Here is a 19,354-nt window from a genome sequence, read left to right on the forward strand (position 1 = left end):
ATGGTACTGCCCTCCCTATGACCTGCACTCCCCAGATGTCATGAAAATGTTTCCTGCTTACACTTGAGCCCTGCAGGCAGGACCTTTAGACATTGTCCTGGGACCACAATGTTGTCCCCAAGAGAACCATAAAACATGACCATGATCCCCACAACCCAGCCACCATGTGCAGGTGCCTCTCTGAGACAAGGTTTGTCTTTGGCTGGTCTTTCAAGCTGATCTGATCTGAAATAGCAACAGTTATTTCACTGTGAATCAGGCTGCTTCCCACTGCAGAAGTTGCCCAGTCTTCTTCTGTCAAACTGGTGTCTTTCTAGGGAAGTAAAACATATGTCTGACAGTTTCTATCTTGAGTCTACATATTAAATGAGGCCTGAAAAGCAATACAGATAAAAGAAATGTTTGATAATCCAGCTCTGTTTTATTTAAGAGACAGTTAAAGAAAATGGCTTAATAGACAAATTTAGGAGCATGTGAAGTCACCACTGAAATATCCACTCCTGAGTTCATTGAAGCATCTGCATATTTGAATACAYCTGACTAGGAAGGAAAAAGCCAAGCCAAGGCAAGGGAGGAGAAGAGGAATTTTAGTTGTTAAACCTGCAAGCTTGAGATGAAAACGTCCTCTCCAGTGGATAAGGCTTACTCCACAGTGATAGAAAAGCAAAAACATCACAGAGTTGAAACTCTGCAAGACCTAGGCTAGGTCTGGACTGGGAAACAGAAGATCTCTGTTCAGTACCTGGTGCTGCTGCCAGCTGAGACATCCATGGATTCACCACAAGGGTATGTCCCTCAATTTTCTTTCTCTTTACCTCTGCTTCTCCAGTTGCAACTGGAGTTCTGATTTACAACACACCATCTGTGGTCATTTCATAGACTTTTAATGAGTAAGATAATTTTATTCATCACACGGACAGCTCAACAAGTAAACCTCTATTATTGATGAGTGCTAAGTCCTTTAATTATTCTATCTTCCTGTATACTTTGGTGTGATATCCACATCTGAGAACCACAAAATTATTGAAAACAAATAAAAATACATAAGTGGAAAGGGCTTAGCCAGAAAACAAGCCAATCCTTTTTATCATGATGGATAGGCAGGAATGTGGGTCATGGCTATGAACAGTACCACTGAGCTGCCTGCGCTTCAGCYGGGGCCAGGGCATTTGACCTGCCTTGGCCACTCTTTGTAGTGTATCATCTTGTGAGTCGTAATTAATTCATGTGATGGATGGCACTTTGCAGATGTCAAGCAAAGTCATAGCCCTGGCCTTCAGGGAGACTCCACCTCTATGTCAACCCTCCTGAAGATAAACAGAAACATAAATGCTGCTGAGGTAGTTAGCCTTGGTCTGGTTAGGGTTTTGTTAAGTGATTTTTTATAGAAAAATGTACAAAGAGCCTAAGCTTTGATTCATTTTTTGATATGCCTCTCCAATACTAGCTTACTCAGTTTTCATTCAAAAAGTCATCGAAGCATAGAATGGTTTAGGTTGGAGGGATCTTTTAAAGGCCATCTAGTCCAACCCCCCCTACCAAGACCAGGGACAGCTCCAAAYTGATAAGGTTGTCAGAGCCCCATTCAACCTGTTTAACTTTTCAGGGATGGGAATCTGCCCCATCTGGGCAGCCTGTGCCAGTGTYTCACCATCCTCATTTAAAAAGACTTCTTACATATATCTAGTGTGAATTGACCCTTTTTTAGTTTAAAACCATTAACCTCTTTTCCTAGCTCAACAAAACCTGCTAAGAAGTTTGTCCCTAGTGTAATGTGTAACGTATAATTTGTAGGTAGTTTTAGATAATGTTGGGAATTCACAGGATTTCGGACTCAGGCCACCAAGGTGCTCTGRACAGTCATGGCTCTGCATTTCTCTGCTGTGGCTCTGAGAGAAAGCTTTTGTTTTCTTATTCGTTTTTCCTTGTTTTTCTTCTGAGAAGACTCATGTCTGCCCAGTGTTGGCAAAAAGGCCAGTTCTCTAAATATGGCAGTATTAAAGTGGTCTGTCTCCTGCTGAATTCCACATGCTYATGGGCTTCAAAATCAATCATTCATAATGTACCTTATTAAGGTGAACACTTGAAGGGAGAGAAGGGAGAAGGGAGAGGGAAGACATCTGTTTCAGAGTGAAATTAAATCATAGCTGCAGGCAGGCATGGGAGAGATCAAGGGATGCTTTTAAAATATTAACAAAATTGCAAAACAATCCCTAGGGGTGCTTTAGGAATATTTGATTTGATGACAATGCAGTTGCAATTCGTTCTTTGYCAAGAGCTGGGAGAGAGACCATTCACGTCCAGTAATCCCCCCACAAATGKCATCTTTCTTTCTTAAACACCCCTTCATTATTGTTCACATTGTTTGGTGATTTGCAGAGCTTCATGTAATAGCTCAAAATCAGAGATTAGAGCTGGGAGGGCAAACTGGCAGCATTTTCTCTCTGGCTGGTGTTGCCTTCACTCCCAGACAACCTGTTCTAAATGGTATCCTCTCCATCAATAGGTTTCTAATGAAAGACCAGTTTCATTTAATTTAGGGATTTATCTCTTAAATTAAAAAAAAAAAAAAAAAAAAAAAAAAAAAAAAAAAAAAAAAAAAAAAAAAAAAAAAGAACCAAGAGAGGAAGAAAGAAAATTAAATTGAATGCTGAGAGAAGTTACACTGCTGAACAAGCTTGGGACAAAGGTGAAGGAACAGGGTTTTCTTTAAAAAAACAAACCTGAGGTCCCAATTACTGTTACATTTGAGCCTGCCAGCTATGAGACTACCAACATTCAGCTCTTTCAAGCTCTGGAAYGCACATAAGGCAATGCTAGAGTGGGTTTAAGAACAGGATATCACACATTTCAGGGCTTGTATAATTAAATTGTAATCATAAGAAGAAGAGCATTTTCTTTTTATAAAATGATGTGGAAACTACTGTAAATACGGAGGTACCTATTTCCTTACAGTTTGGCAAGCTGCAGTTTTGGCACTGCTTATGCTAGTAAATGAAACAATACCAAGGAGTTATTGTTTCTATTGTTGAATAGCAATTAATAAAGGGTCCCAGCAATGTTTTGACCTGSATGTACAATTTCTGAGCACAACTAAGGCATCAACATAGGCCAGGAACCAGTCCCAAAATGCAGAAGAATAAGCCACCCTGTTCTGGATCCTAGGAGGGGGTTTTTATACAGATGAAGGCTTCTCCATGCCAGTTGGCCTCAGTTCCAGGGAAACATCCCAGACAGTTATTTACTGTAATAAAATATTTAATTTACTAGTGTAGATATCTCCTTTGTGTCTTGGATTTCAGTTGAGTTGAGTTCCCAGATTAGATTGGTGAAAAATCTGGTTGAGGACCAATACATTATTGGCATTCCTGTTTAGCAATAAATGCAACCATGATTTACAGCTTTTCATACTGTCTGCCTGTCTGTGTGTTTGAGAGTTGGGGGGTTTTTAAGTTTAGATATGTTTGTTTCCAAACTTGCAAATTACTGAGATAATTTCTTATGTTTTACTTAAATGGTTTAATTTCAGTCTTAGCCTATTTAAAATCCTGGGCCAACTGGAAATCTGCTATAGTTCTTATACCAGTTTATTATAAACACGGGGGAAAAAAAGGGTGGGAGGTGTCAGCTAAGGAAGGGACAGAGAGAGGCCTGTTAATAATATYGACATAATTAATGCACTGCTTAAGCATTTTCCCTGGAGTGTTTATCCTTCTGCAGTCTCATGGGAGAAAGCATTGGGCTCAAGGCAGGGTTCTCAACCACTGTCTCCGCTCCTTTCCCACTGCATTTACTTTTTTTCCAAGATTCTGGAGTAAGATATGTGATCTGCACCTTCCCTCCTCCTTCCCCCATGGAACAGCTGCCCTCTCTGACACAGATAAGCTAATTTGAGCTGAAAAGCATGAAGTAAGAAAACCACAGGCATGTTTGCCTTAGGCCAGGATCTTGACAGTGTCTTTCTGTGATCCTATCGYTCCTTCCCTGCACATTTATGCCGAGCCCTCATGTTGAGAGCAGCTCTGCACAGCAGCATAAAATCAGGAGCTTAAAATATGCTCAAACCCAGCTGCTCTCCTGCCCTTGTCACAGCAGAGACAGGGGAATGGAAGGTGGAAGTAGGCTCATGCTTCCATCCTTGTGCCAACCCAGTTTATGCAAAGTTAATAAATTGGTATATAATGCTGAGTTTTACACTAATGAGGCTCCAGGTTAGGCACATTTATTTATTACTGCTGCCCTTATAAGACCATTAATCTCTAGAAAAAGGGTGATGTGGAAAACAGTCTGGAAAGGAAATATTCCATGTCACCACAAATCCAACCAGATTACCTCTTGTCAAACCCTGGGCTCTGTTTTTGGCATCAGTCCTATCATGTGCTTTCAGAGCTGCAGCTACCTGGTCCTCAGCAGGGCAAAATGACTTGGTTCAACTTCTTGCTCATGATTTACAGTCTGAGTAAGTGCCAAGGCACTGGTCGATATTAGAGTTGGCTACAGAGCACAGTCCCAAGACCACATGCTCCCACTATGACTGGTTTCCTTCTACCATCACTTCTGCATGTGATTCTGGCACGTTCCTCGCTGGCTCTTCCTCAGAGGCAACTCCTTAAAGAAAGAAATCTAGGCCATGGGACCTCTGCTTGTTTCCATTAGCATATAATTACACAGAGAAAGTTGTTTGACTCATTGGCTCTGGTCCAAAAAATGCACAGGCAATAAACAACGTCAGGGTAGGAGGTAAAGCACATGTGAATATGATTTCCATTTGCAGCTCCTTGATTGGGCACTGTACTCATCCCCCCTTCCACACATCCTTCCCCAAATTACAATTTGTAGCCTTACACAAGTTCAGCTTAGCTGAGAAAGCTCAGCTATGGGTTCCTCTGTGTTCCTGGACAAACTGAGGTGTGAGGGAAGCAAAAAGGCACTTAAGATCCTCCAATCTGGCAAAAATCTTCATACCCTCTGTCCCGATGTTGCAACATCTGGATATGCAGAGCAGACAGGAGTTAKGGTGCAATCTTGAACAGGGCAGCAGGATGACACAGATGTGGGACCTGCCTTACCCAAAACACAGCATTATTTTCTTTAATATATCCTCTGTTAAGCCGTAGCTTTGGCCAGCAGCAGATTCTGGCTGGCCCCCACCATGCAGCAGCGGGAACCAGACTGGATCCTTGGACCCCTGGTCTGCAAAAAATATCCACTTTTGATTTGTTTTCATTTCTGAAAGCATTTTGTATCAGACGAGAGCCACACAGATGCTTGTATTATCTCAGGGAAGGTGGTGTTCATGGGTAAAAATGACCAGCCAGGGTGAAAAAGGGAAGAGGTCTCTGCTTTATTTTTTTTTGTCTGTGCAAACATTTCTCTATCTTGGAAAATTGTGAGGTGCACAAGCCTTGCAGTGCCCAGGACCACTCCAAAGCAGGAACAGAAAAAGAAACTAAAATCCAGTTTCCCATTACCAGGAAAAAAAAAAAAAAAAAAAAAAGAAAAGCATATTTGAGAAAGGAAGGTTGTAGAGATGGAAGGAAAAAATTCTCTTGATTAGATTCATCCCCTGACTAGAGCCAAATCAACTGACCTGCAGATTTGGCTTCTTATAAGATTCTTATCACCATTGCCTTCTAGTGGAAGGTGTCCCTGACCAAGGTCAGGGGCTGGAACTAAATAATCTTTAAGGACTCTTCCAGCCCAAACCATTCAATGAGTCTATGGTACCCAAGTGCCTTAACATTGTCCCTTCACAGAGGAAACAGTTGAATATTCTTCAATTTATGTCACAACACCATGCCCCCAGCACATTTGAGACAGAGCAGCTGAAGATATTGAGCCCACCTTCAGGTGCAGGAAGAAGCCCAGAAGCATGGATCATCCTCTGTATTTCCCTAAGAGAAAACCAGATTTTTAAAAGAATCACATATTTCACCTCCTTTCACTTTTAATTAMTGATTGCAGGGTGCAATTCCCCGCAGCAGGACCTTGTGTCCGTGCCTACACAGAGGGGCAAGGGTCACATTTCCAAAGCCAGATGCTCCAAGAAGGCTGCCACTGGTGTCAGCAGGATTGAAATGTTTCCATCTGCACTAATGGTCACTCAGTGAGCCTCTAAGAGCGTAGTGTGTGCTCCCTACCTTTAGCTGCATTGTGGGTGTTTGCCTCCAGCCTGCTGTGCCTGTCAAGGATGGGGAGAGGCATTTTCTCTTTCATTTCCATTCCCATTAATGTAGTTGTATTTTGTGAGGTGTTTGTTTACATGAGCCCTCTCGGTTCTCTCCTCTCAGGGGAGCCATTAATTTATCTGCTTTGCTTTTCATCAACGGGAGTTGACAGAGGGAGCTATGGGTTAACTGCTCTGTTTAGAGCGAGTGGCAGGTGCTGGTATCACTCAAACTTAATGAAAATATAAATATCTCTTTACCTCCCCAAGAAATCAGCTTAAAAACCCCAGTGTTTAGGTTCAACCTGTTTGTAAGCCTAATGACCCAACTCGGCACTGAACGTGTTTATTGACAGCTTGAAGGCTGGACTGCTCCAGACCCCAGCTACATACAATTATGGAAAGAAAATTTTAAAAACGCCTTAATTATAAAAGGCACTATGCTTATTATGCCAGAAAGGAGCCTAAGTTTGGAGAAAAACCCKCTCCATCAAACCCAGGCCCCCTCAAGGGTCCTCAGGGGCAAATCAGAGTTTCCCAAGGTCACAGGTTACATCTGAAAGAAATGCCAATGTGCTCTCTTAAATGTTTCTTCATAGTTTCATTTTGGCTCACCCTGAGAAGGAGATTTTCAAAAGACTCCAATTTCTTAATTTCATTCCTTTTCATGCTCAGCTCTGACACTTTTGGAGACTGAAATATGATGCAGTGCAGCCCATACCATAAAAGTGAACGTTAAAAGGTTTTGTACAGAGAGCTGAGCTTATAAAGCCCCATTTTACTCCCCGAGTGAAATGAATGGAAAATACTTCCATGTAATTTAAAGGACTTTGGATCAGATGCACAGTTCACAGAAGCCATGGTGCTGTAAAACTCAATGCCAGTCAGGAGATGACACAACCGATTCACTCCTCATTGGTCAGAAATGTAGGAGAAAAGTGGTTATTTGTGGAATAGCTCAAGGTACAGCTTATACACAGCATGATTTACAAAGCAAAAAGCTACAAAACAGTAAGAAATATCTATTTTTTTTTTTTTTTGTTTTAACATTCATTTATCCTACCAGGGATACCAACAATTGCCACTGAAATAAAAGGAAAGGGGGGAAAAAGGAAGAAAAGGAATGAGAAAGAAGGAAGAGAAGGGAGGAAAAATATGCTGGCTGCATTTGACTGGTTTGCTTACATTAGTTTTCAACTCTTCTTGGAAACAGTGTGGCAAAGACACAGCAGACAGAATAAAGTCTCAGCAGAAATTGAGTCTCAAACAGAAATTAAGGGCAGAGAAACTTTGGTCTGTAAGCAAGGAGGGGGAATAGATGGGCTGTGGACATGGATCAAAGGGTTTCAGCAAAGCAGCTTCCATGAAGCAGCAGCAGCTCTCTTATCAAGAAATGGAGTGATACGATCTCTGAGTCACAAAATGTACACCTGCCCATGGATGGTAGGGGCTAGAGCTGGAAAATATGTGCTGGAATGGTTATTAGAAACCCCCAGTTCTATTGCTTGAAAACGAGTTGGAAATACAGATTTTTAGGTCAGGCAAGCTATTAAATGCATGACCTAAAGTGGAAACAGCTCCATCTGCTAACTTAGATGATAGAGTATCCCAATCTGTTTTCCTTCCCACCCCAGTGTATTGCCTCTTGCCTGAGCATTCCATGTCATTGTGAAATGCCCCTGTAAAACCAGATTGATATKAATCTGGCTCAATTAAAGTTGGGTAAGCTACAAAAATAAAAAGGTAAGGATTTGGCAGATAAGGGCTCCTTTTCTTTTAATTTCCAGACAATTTCCCTGATCTGCTTATGGTGTGGTTTTATGAACAGCTGCATCAGTATCCCCAGGGAGGCAGGAAGCAGCAGGGTGGCTGAGCCCTAGCAGGAGGGAACATCTCAAGCAGGGTTTGTCATCAGAAACATTGAAATATGGAACCATTCCTCTACTGAGGTTGACATTTTCAAACCCAGGAGCCTGAACTTTGGTGAAAACAAACTTATGTTTAAAGGATTCTTGGCAATTGGATTTCCTGCAGATTTCTGCATCCAACAGATGCGAGCATTGATCCAGCTTCACTTGGGCAATGATATGTACAATGAGACATTTGGYTTCAGCAGCTTATGACTGAGGATGTTGCTGTCTCCTCTGTCTCCATCTGTACTGCTTCCTTTACAGATATAATTGCTAATAAATTAACATTTGTATACTGCCTTGAAAATCATGAGCTTAAATATAGGTTTTTTTTTTAGCTCATATCCTGACAAAATATTTCTTTCATACAAATTACTTTTTGTAATTGAATTATCCCTTGCGATTTTCAAAACTTACAAAATTKTTGAACCTCTGCTATTTATCAATCTTCTCTGCTAGAGTTTGCCAAGGTAGGAAGGAAATTGGTAGAAAATTTATTGCAAAAAAGTAGATAAGCATTTTACTTTAGGGTTCTTTTATGTTCATGATTCCAACGAGCCTAATAATCTTTGCAAATCATTAGCATGTTATAGCCCAGAATCCATCCTGAAACTGTATGATCTCACCTCATAAGTTTCTCATTAGACTCCTAGACTCTCTCAGACATCTTCTTAATAGTGATATGTCTCATAAATTATTTATTGAAATGACATGCTTAAAAGCATCAAAAAAGACCTTTTTACTTGGCTGTGAAACAGCTGAGAACAGTTATATCTGTTTTTCATAAAATGGGCCCAAAAGGTTAAATGCCTTGTCCAGGATCACACAATAAATTAGTGGCATAAGAGAAACCAGTGCTGTTTCCCAGTCTTGCTTCTCAGCAGCAGACATAACTATCTCGTCATCTGAGAAACTATTGTATGGCCCAAAGCGAAGATGGTTTACTTGCAGTTGAAATCCACAGCCTCCATCTCTTAAATTCTCTATTCTTTTGATGTGATCTGGTGATCTTGGTGCCTTGGGCAGGTTTTGTTTTGGTTTTTCCTTTTCCAGAATATAGGCTTTCCAGAGGTAGACAGTCACCTATGCCTTCAAATGAAACASTCACAATTCAGAGATAGCCACTAAATCAGACTCCATGTGTTTTTCCAAATGTGATCTGATAGTTTTCAGCCATATGATGGAGCCTGTTGCTGAGTTTTGCTTTATTGTCTTTTACTTCCCAAGGCATATAAAAGATTGTGTTTGTTGCATCTACTTGAAACAAATAGTAATAATTAACATTTATAGAGCACTTTTTGCTTTTTAAGCACTGCTCAAACACTAATTACTCTTGGTTTAGTATAAACTAATGTAATCCCACTCTGTTTTTCAATCTATTTGCATCTTTTGTTGACTGAGAGCTAGTTCAATTACTTCCAATCTTTGGTCTAGCTAGTCATTAAAGGTATGACTAAGAAGAGCCATTTACATCTCCAATTGTTTTCTCCCCTCYCCAGCTCCTTCATTTGCTTTTTCCTTTTCTTCTCACACCTTTTTGCTGAATATTCTTTAAGCTGGATTCCTTAGCATGGCAGCAAAGCTTTTCTTCAGCAAAAGAGTGAGCCTTCCCACTCATTTTGTTAAATGTAACAAAAATGTGTTCTTATAAGAAAAATTTAAAAAATCGTTCTGTTTTCCCACAGAAAGTCAAATTCAAGATGTTTTCTTATGGCAAACCAGAAGATTCATCACTTAGTCACTATACTAAYGATCTTAATACCAACAATGCAAAATTTATTTTCCAATTTGGACTTGGATAAACCAGTTAATCTCCTACCTAGCATTTTTTCTGCTGAAAGATGATTTGCTTTCATGAATACTGGCACAGAATCCAAGAACTGCAGTAAGCAGGCTTCTGATGTGCAAAGAGGAGCTGGGGTTTGTATAGTCTGTGCCACTGACTTCCTGCATCATTTGGTCAGGTCACCTTCTTTCCACCAGTAACATAGGAGAGATGAAAATGTGCTTCCTTGAAGGCTAAACCAATAAGAAATCTGAGGTTTTGTCATGTGTTAANAAAAAAAAAAGAAAAAAAGAAAAAATAAACTCTGCTGTTATTTGGGCAAGTAGAAAAGTGGTATTTTGCGAGAATAGAATAAATGTAATGCTTGATATTTTCACCTGAGCTACAGTATCTGTTACCATTACCTTATTAAGATCCCTTCTTAATGCACCTTTCAGTCAAGTGGCATTTGTAAAGCTGGAATAATGTATTGATGTCTGTTTTGGAAGGTCATAAAGAATTGCAATAGAATCATTGAAGGGTTTGGGCTGGAAGGGATCTTAAAGATGACCTGGTGAGCCACTAGGACACCTTCCACTAGAGCAGGCTGCTCAAAGCCCCATCCAGCTAGGCTTTGAACAATTCCAGGGATGGGGCATCCACAGCTTCTCTGGGCAACCTGTACCAATGCCCCACCACCCTCACAGGGAAGAATTTGTCCCTAATATCTGATTTGACTCTGTCCTCTGTCAGTCTGAAGTCATTCCCCTTTGTCCTATGATTCCATGCCCTTGTCCAAAGTCCCTGTTCAGTTCTCTTGTGGCCCCTTCAGGCAGTGGAAGGTGCTCTAAGGATTCTATAGACCCTTTTTTCCCCCATACCCTTGTACATGCAGTGTTAAGCTGCAACTTAGCAATAAGGTGYGAGTCCTCTTGCATACACTTAAAACCTCTCCTTAGATGTGATRCCCTGCCTTGTTATTCCAATGAAGGAGCCCTTTGTTTCAGGAGAAAGCTCAAAACATTTCCTGTTTCTGATTTACTGTTTTCACCTCTCYATTTTCTTTCCCCATAGGCATTTTACCTAAGAAAAATACACTTCCTACTACACAAGCTTATTGTGYCATTAAAATGGAAGCTCTGGACACAGTAGGGGTTACAGTGATTAATCAATCCCTAACATCTCTCAATGCACTCTGATTATGTCACAGAGAAGTCCTAAAATACATCAATTCATGGGCCTTGCAGTCCTTTTTATAGATAATTAATATTTTAATAAACTTAGTTTGAAGTCTGACTCTTAAAGGAATTCTATCGGAACAAGAAAACAGGTTGGCTTCTCTCCCTGCTGAAGGAAGGCAATGGAGGGTTATTCCATATCACAGCATCTGTGACAAGAGGGGGGACACTTTCACTCATGCTGCTGTAGTAAGGCAAGGACAAGTTGGCCATGTGACTAATCCTGCAGGAGTTTTGTGTGTCAGTTACTTGAATTCAAGTAACTGGATAAGATGGTTGCCTTTGCCTGGCGAAGAGGAATGAGAATACTTTTTCCTTATGCTGTGTGTGCTGCTCAATTTGGTGAGAGCTTTCCTCTGCTGCAGGAAGTTTTTCATCTTATTGTTCGTCTGAATATCTGGATAAATAGCATTTACAAATAGGAAGATGCAAAATAAATCTGTCCCTAGCAATGTTTTTTGAGCATAGTTACGAGTATATTCCTCCCAATTCGGTTGAGCCTATGGCATTTCCTGGTATTCAGTGGCAGTGAAAGCCAATGCAGGCATAAACTATTATTCTGTTGTTTTCACAGTAAAGCCAACGAAGAAAAAGGTGGCAAAATTCAGATCTTGCAGGTTTTATACTGCTGGTCTCCTTCAATTCAAGCTGTCACCCTGTGAGCTGCTCAGACCCCAGGCTACCCAAAAGGTATAGAAGAGAAGATGTTCTGAAYTCTGTTTCAAACAGGAGACACACATCATATACTTTTACCAAGTGGTGGTGGCTACAGGGAGAAAAGCCAGACATGCTTTCTTTCCTAAGAGAGTCCCAGCCTCCACTGACCTTTTTTCTGTGGCAACAGAAATAATGTGTAATAGCAAAAAGATATGTCTGAGAGTGGGTATGAGTTCAAGGCCTCTTTTCTTACAGAAAATGCTGAGGGCTCATCAATGTTACCATGAAAGACAAGACTGTAAACAGTGATTTTAAGTGAGACAAGTACTTTTTCACACCACATGCAATTACATTGGGGGACTGCCCACAGGATGTTGCAAAGGCCAAAAGTATTTCAGAGTCAAATGGGATTAGGCGAACTCTCAGAGGACAGATTCATGAGGTTCATGTCACATCCAGTGGTCCTGCAAAGAAATTTGCTGAAGTGGRTGGAGGGGAAGGACCAACTTTGATCCTAAAATCACTATTCTAAACCACTGTTCCCTTCTTCTCTTCCAAACTGACTGCATTGAAACCATACAGAGGTAATAAAGATGGATAGTTTCCATGTTCAATTTATTGACAGAGAAACAAGGATACAAAGGTGGTGTATCTAAGCATGGGAATTCTCTTACCTAATAGTGGAATAATGACGTTGAATGGCACAAGGTTTGCAAGGCAACTGTGTTGGGATTCTTGCTACATTTTCATATGGGTCACCATTTTATTGCAAAGGCTTGCTTTAGTCCACAACAGAATTCTGAGAATTGGGCACAAAGTTTACCCAGGAGTGGGTACAAAGCTTTACACTCTGAGTGTGCCCTGAACGAGCCTTTTYTTATGGTGTAAGAGATGAGACACCAGCACAGGGTGCCTGGGGGAATTGTAGATATCCCATCCCTGGAAGTGTTCAAGGACTTGGACACTGGGATGACACATCCCTGGAAAAGGTTTTGAGCAACCTGGTCTGGTGGAAGGTGTCCCTGCCCATGGCAGGAGGTTGAAACTAGGTGACTTTTAAGGTCCCTTCTTAAGCAAAGCCACCTTTCTTGTTGTCATAGAATCCATTCTACAGTTCTATGACTAGAAACAATCAAATACATTATTTTGGTAAAAATCCAAATAAACAAACAAACAAACAAACAAAAAACTAGCTATGTTTTTCTTTTCTGGAAGAAAAAGGAAAAATTCTCCCAAACAGATTGAGAAAGGTTGTGCCAAGGACTTTCACCTAGGATGCTTGAGACACATTCAAAACTTCTGTCCGACTCAGATTACGGACATGATTTTTAACTTCCAGTATCCCAGGTAAGAGGCAAATTAGCAAAAGGTGGATGAAAGAGAAAGAATGGGAATGCTTTCAGTGGCAGCCTGCATTTTATGACACCAGTTCTTTGTCATTCTGAGATTTGCTGATATGTGGGGTGGTTTCACATGGGGTTTGGACGTGTGGCACATCATACACCCAAACATTGAACCTGGCATAGAGAGTCAGGAGATATTTGCAAGCTTAACATAAAACAGCATACATGGTCAGACTGTCTTTTTGGGYACTTATTATTTAAAAGCCTTTATGCATTGTATTAACTTGAGATTCTGAAGAAAACCCACTTCATCCAAGAATGTCTAATAGACTCATAATGAGAATTTCAATATAAAACTGAGGTTGTTTCTAAAGTAATTTKCATTTTGGCATAAGACAGAGTAGGGTTCTGATGTCTGCAACTGCAAACTGCTTATACTTGTCAAAAAATATTCAATTTTTTTGGGGGGGCCTCAAATATCTTCTTCTAGCAGAGGTTAAAGATTCCAGCCCATGACAGAAGACCAAGAGGGCTGTAAACAAGAAATAATTGAGTTAATTGCATTCCATTCTCCTTCATGTTTTTCCATCACTACTGTTTCAAGCTGTCCTTGGCCTCCAGCTTATTGCATTTTTAGAATTATTAATGAAAAGTTCACAAACCACATCTTTTGGACAAGGCATTACCAACTGCCTAGCAAGTCTCTTACCCGAAGAAGTAATGCTGAGTGGTTGAGACCAGAAAAGGGAGGTTTTGTTACTTTCTTTGAGTACTGGGTTGAAGCCAAGCAGTATTAATTCAACTCTTCATTCTCCTCTCTTGTGCCTGCTTCTTTCCTAAGCCTTTGCCAAAAATGTGAGAGGATGTTATACCTATAGCTTAATTTATTTCCTTCAATGACCTCATGGGATCTGAACCTCTGCTATAAATCTGAAGCTTAAAGTTTAATAAAAAACACAGGAGTCCTTCGTGTTATGGAAGAATCTCCCAGAAACTGGTAAATGGCATCACACAGTTTAAGCCACAGTAGTGTATTTGCTAAAGTCAAATCATTGCTGCCTCTGACCATGAGGGAATACAAATTTGATTTGAATAACCCCTGAGTCGTGCCTAAGTATTTGCTGAATGCATCAGAACATTGATCACTACGTTTATGCCAGGTTTGTGCTTTAGATGAGGTAGAATGTGAGGCAGTATCACGGACAACTCTTGACAAATGAAAATGAGCAAATAAGATTTCACAGGTTCAACATTTTGTGTAAAGAAGGCCAGGTTTTCTCAAGGTCAGGTTGGATGGGGCTCGAAAAAACCTGAACTAGTGTGTGGCATCCCTGCCTGTGGCAGCGGGGCTGGATGAAGATCATCTTTATAATTCCYACCAACCCAAGCCTTTCCATGAGTCTATAAAATCAGAATATGGAGCCTTAAACCAGGCACTTGCATCCTCATGGAAGTCTGGTGGGACTGTCACAGAGAATTGCATTCTTTAATATGATGTAAAATACCAGGTGGTGACTTAATTTGGTGTAGGATAACCCCAGACATAAAGTMATTTAATCATCTGAACTCACAACTTCTTTGGTTGCAGCTTAGGATCCTGAGTTGGAGCTAATATCCCAAATAACTCTGCTGGTCTGTCCCCAGTATCTGTTGGTGCCCTTGTGAAGATTAATATACAACAAGATTAAAATCTGTCTCTTTTGACTCCAAGTGGGGTTTTCATCATTCACAATGGGATTGCACTGGTCAGACACATATGCAATTGTCCATGTTCCACTGTCATTCTGACTGAAGGACCCTATCAAACATTAAAGAGCATCCTCTTAACAATGCCTGAGGTTCATGCTACTGTCCTCCAACAAAGATTTCAGACATTCATTGGCCAATTTTTTTTTAAATTACATATTCTACTATTCTTATGTGACTAAGTTCACAAAAAAAAATCCAGGGCTCAGTATCAGATTCAGCCTTGGAGATCAAGTTGCTGCCCTCAGTTGTGTTATTTCCTTCTTATGCCACCTTAAGCAATTCACTTTGACTTCCCTTGGCTCATGTCTTCCTCCATAAAGGGAAGGAAAGGATACTTGCTCACTACTTACCAGCATTAGGTCTTGCTTAACGATTCAATTTGTGGAGCCCAAAGGARGGAATATAAAACTAAGCTGCTGCTCAGCATCCTTTGGCTGCGCTCATTCTACAAAGGGCAGCAGCAATAAAAAATAGGGGAAAATATTGCCCGAGGCAGTGAGATGAGAAGATCGAGTTCAAGAAGACAAAAAGTGTGTCCTACCAAGGATGGTAATGCCATTTCTGCAGAGACACTTTTGCAGAGGAAATCAAATGCCTATGAGAAGTAGCCCTTTTGCTTCCTTGGGCACAAAGGTGAAGGTGGAATCAACCTACCAGAGCTCATGCTCACATTTTCTTGCAGACAAGATATTTCTCTCTTCCAGCTTTCTCATCACCCTGTTGCCATAACTATATGGGAAGTGCATGAAGCTATCTCTGCTGTTTAAACCCTCACGTTTTGACAGAAAATTGGATGATGTGACATGCTGCCTCCCAGAACAGGCGCTGTCTATCACCTTGCTGCTAATCTCTGTGATTAGTGACCTGCAATGTAAGTCAGCTATCAAAGACCACCTGTCCATTTTGCTGTAAGCGCCTCCTAGCATATCGCTTTGTGGTGTCACACTCCCKTGTCTGGTTTTTGATTGATGCAAGTTTGTCTTTTGAGCAGTGACTCAGAAAATAAATCATCCCCCTTGCCATTCATTGAGTGTGATTCTGCAGCACAAAGCCGGCGTGGTTAATCAAAGCTCCCAAGAGCAACAAAAACCAACAGAACTGAGAATGAGGAGGAGAGATATAAAGGATAAAACATCATAAAAAGGATTATTTGGGAGCCAACCAAAGCAAAAGCAAAATAAAAAGAACTGCAAATAAGCATTGTGTTTGCTGCACTACTGCACCAGAATCAGAAAGCTGATTTTTTTGTTCCGCTTCCCGTCATATATGCAAGGATGTGAGAAGGGTCCCATACCTCTGAAAAATATAGCTATTTCAAGGAGTCTGATTTTATAGGGTTTTACGTGTAAGTAACCCTTTCTGGGGTCAGTGGGATTTTTGTGAGTAGAATAAGTAAAGCCAGAAGGATGCTTCTGCTGTGAATTATACTCCAGACCAGCTTGTAGTCCACCTGGGATGGCATACACAGAGGGCTGCCAAAACCAAAAATGGCTATTGCAACTAATTGGCCTTAAAAATAAAAAAATTAAAAAAAAAAAAAAAAAAAAAAAAAAAAAAAAAAAAAAAAAAAAAAAAAAAAAAAAAAAAGACAAAAAAGAGACATTTTATGTGTTATGCAGACAGCAGTATGATGAAAGAATCAAACAGAGTTAGAAACACTGCATTACAGCACAAGAGAGCCCTTTCCAAATATAAATGGTTCAGAGAAGGAGTGTTTTCTGCTTTTATGGAGGGAAAAGGAACACAGGGATGGAAAGGTCCATATGAGAAAGCCTGGTTCTTTTACATCCGGTCCAGCAAGTTTATGGAAGCTTTTAAAATTATGAGGAGCAATCATGAGCTAAAGACGGAAAGAAACTGGTGGTTGAGTATGTAACTGAGACGAGTGTGATTCTTTGTATTCGTCATGTGCCAGAGAAGTCAGGAAGAATGTGAGGTGTTGATGGCACTGATGAAATTGTAGCAGAAGTGAAATCTAGACACAAGGAGTAGCAGATGAAAAATAATAATCTATCACGGAAAAACTATGAGGCAAATTCTCTGACAACACAACTCCATTGAAAATAAGGTATCTAAATCGTCTGGGAATTGGGCCATAAAACTGAGATTTGCATGTCCATGGAGAGGTGCTGGAAACTTACTTAAGTCAGGGAAATGCAACAGTTGGTCTTTAAAAATACTTTTTTTAAAAAAGTCTTCATTATGTTTTATGGAAGTAACCTTTCTATTTGGAAAGTCAAGCCAAGTTGTGAGGGAGAGAGAAATAAAAAGTTGAGAAGAGTTAAATTTATAAAGACAAGAATGAGTTGGGAATAGAAACACCGTTACAGAGGAATGTGCATATGRATGGTGCAAATTTACAGGGCTATTTTTGATGAACCGTAGGAGAATTTTCAGTTTTTCAGCACCTTTCCTTACAAAAAGAAAGCCCTTCATCTGGTGGGAATTCAGTCAATTTCCTCATGGTTTTTTGTCATTTCCTAAGTTGCAGGGTTACTAATGGTAATTACAGACCCCGTTTGTACCTTGTGCCTCTAGCAGAAAGGTTTTCTTGTCATGTGTGCCTCTCCTGTCCAGAGGGTTTTTAAATGACCAGCCCTTGGTAGGAATTGCTGCAATGCTCAGGAGCAAATAGAAGGCATCTTTTTTTTTATTTCTTTCTTAGAGAATAACCACATTTTGTTATCTCCATCCCTCACGACARTAAACCACAATTTCAGTGTTCATTATAGCATCTCTCAATACAGGGCTTTTGTGAAGGAGCCTGTTTTAAGGTGTTTTATTCAAAAGTGTAACAAAACTTCTTCTTCTAAGGTTGTCAAACAGAGATCCTGTAAAGGAGACAAACGGATTTAATAACAAATGCAATTTTTTGAGCCAAAAAAAGCTTTWTTWTTTTTTTTTTTAAGGGGAGATGACAGTGCACTGAAAGACAATCAGATGCTCTATTTCTTTTATTTCTTTCCGATGTGCAAGCACCAATATGTTTGATTCAATGCAAAAAAAAAAATTCTACCAGTATTTGGTAGATCTCTTACATGCCGCGATTGGGCCTTAGCACAACACAATGTCYTTCACTATTTCTGTATTGAGGCCTCAGTTTTGTACCCTTATTCTGCAATMCATTTAATATGTGTCAATATTGGCCAGTGAGTACTGCCATTTGCATTTACTGTATTGCATTTACATGAACGAATTCAAGTCAGTGAGTTCTGTGGGTTTAAAAATGTGTTTAAAATCAAGGTGGTGCTCAAATCTCTGTGGATGTTTTAGATAAAATTCATTATAAGACACTCCTCCTTTCCCCTCTCCCCATCCTCCCTTAGTGTTCAATAGTTTCTATGAATTTTGCTGACAAACAGAAAGTACAAACTTGGTCTGCTGCCATCTCTGGAATAGACTGGGAGACAATGGATTTTTTTTTTATTTTTTTTTTTTTAATAGTAGTATCTTAATTTCCAGGAAGAATGCTACAGAAACCATACAAGGTGTTGGAATTGGAGTCTGTCATTGCAAAGTTGGTTTTGTAGGTTAAAGGGACAAAACCTAGTGAGCAGTTTTAGCACAATCAGAATTGCAGGAATAGGAGTGTATCCTGGTTTAACCCCATAACAGGCSCAAGAGTGTAACCCTGCTCTTTTCTGCCCAGCTGCCGGTTTATCTCACTGCCCCATCTCTGGAAGTGTTCAAGGCCAGGCTGGATGGTCTAGCAGAAGATGTTCCTGACCATGACAGTGGGATTGGAACTAGATAATCTTCAAGGCCCCTTTCAACCCAAACCATTCTAGGATTCTATGATTCTCTGAAATCCAGGGCACAGCATCTGAAGCAAGGCTGGGATCTGAGTCATGGACGAGTAAGATTTCATTAGTACATTCAGGGTTTAGCCTTTCAAGAAAGAAATGCCAACAGAATGTGATTCATTGCCATATATTTCCATATGTATTTGCTATGAAAAAGACCAAAAACTGATAGGTGCGTTCTGAACCTCTTCCCTTCTGTTTTTAAATGCTGATGGTAAACAGCAACATCCTGGGGTGGTATTCAGAGACTCGACATCTGTTCTTAAGCAGTCAGGAAGACTCAGTTTCTGAGAAGCTCAGCCCACAATTACAGATTTTCTGTGTTTGGTTTGTGGGTTTTATCATTATCATTATTTTTCCTCATAAATCAATTCAGATATTAAAAAACATATTTTACCATCTTGATGCAAGTCATTGCTCTTTTTTTTCTGGGACTCCTGTCACGTTTAATAAACTTGAAGAAAAAATATCATTTATTAATTGACAAAAATATTTTTAATACATGTTTTATTCTGATACCTGTTTTCTCTGTGTGCAGATATGTATGCTTGCATAGCAGTACATATATACATTGGGGTTTCCACAGAAATAAATCCCAGGCCATGTTGTTATGTGAAGCAGTACACAATCATTTATTTACACTTTCTCARCTCTGCTTAAGTTCTAATGTATTTCCAGCTGAGTAAAGATGAGCCCTCTGAAAAGGAAGACAATTTTATGCAA

The 19,354-nt window shown here is 40.1% G+C and overlaps 1 protein-coding gene across 3 annotated transcripts in view; it reads left to right on the forward strand.

Moving 5' to 3' along the window:
* Positions 1-19,354, forward strand: part of TENM4 (teneurin transmembrane protein 4) — a 585,345-nt gene that overhangs the window by 224,911 nt on the left and 341,080 nt on the right. The gene's annotated exons all lie outside the window — the stretch shown is intronic.

This window comes from Malurus melanocephalus, unplaced genomic scaffold (genome assembly GCF_030028575.1).
Source record: "Malurus melanocephalus ecotype Western Australia unplaced genomic scaffold, MMel_1.1 scaffold_34, whole genome shotgun sequence".
Taxonomy (NCBI): Eukaryota; Metazoa; Chordata; class Aves; order Passeriformes; family Maluridae; genus Malurus; species Malurus melanocephalus.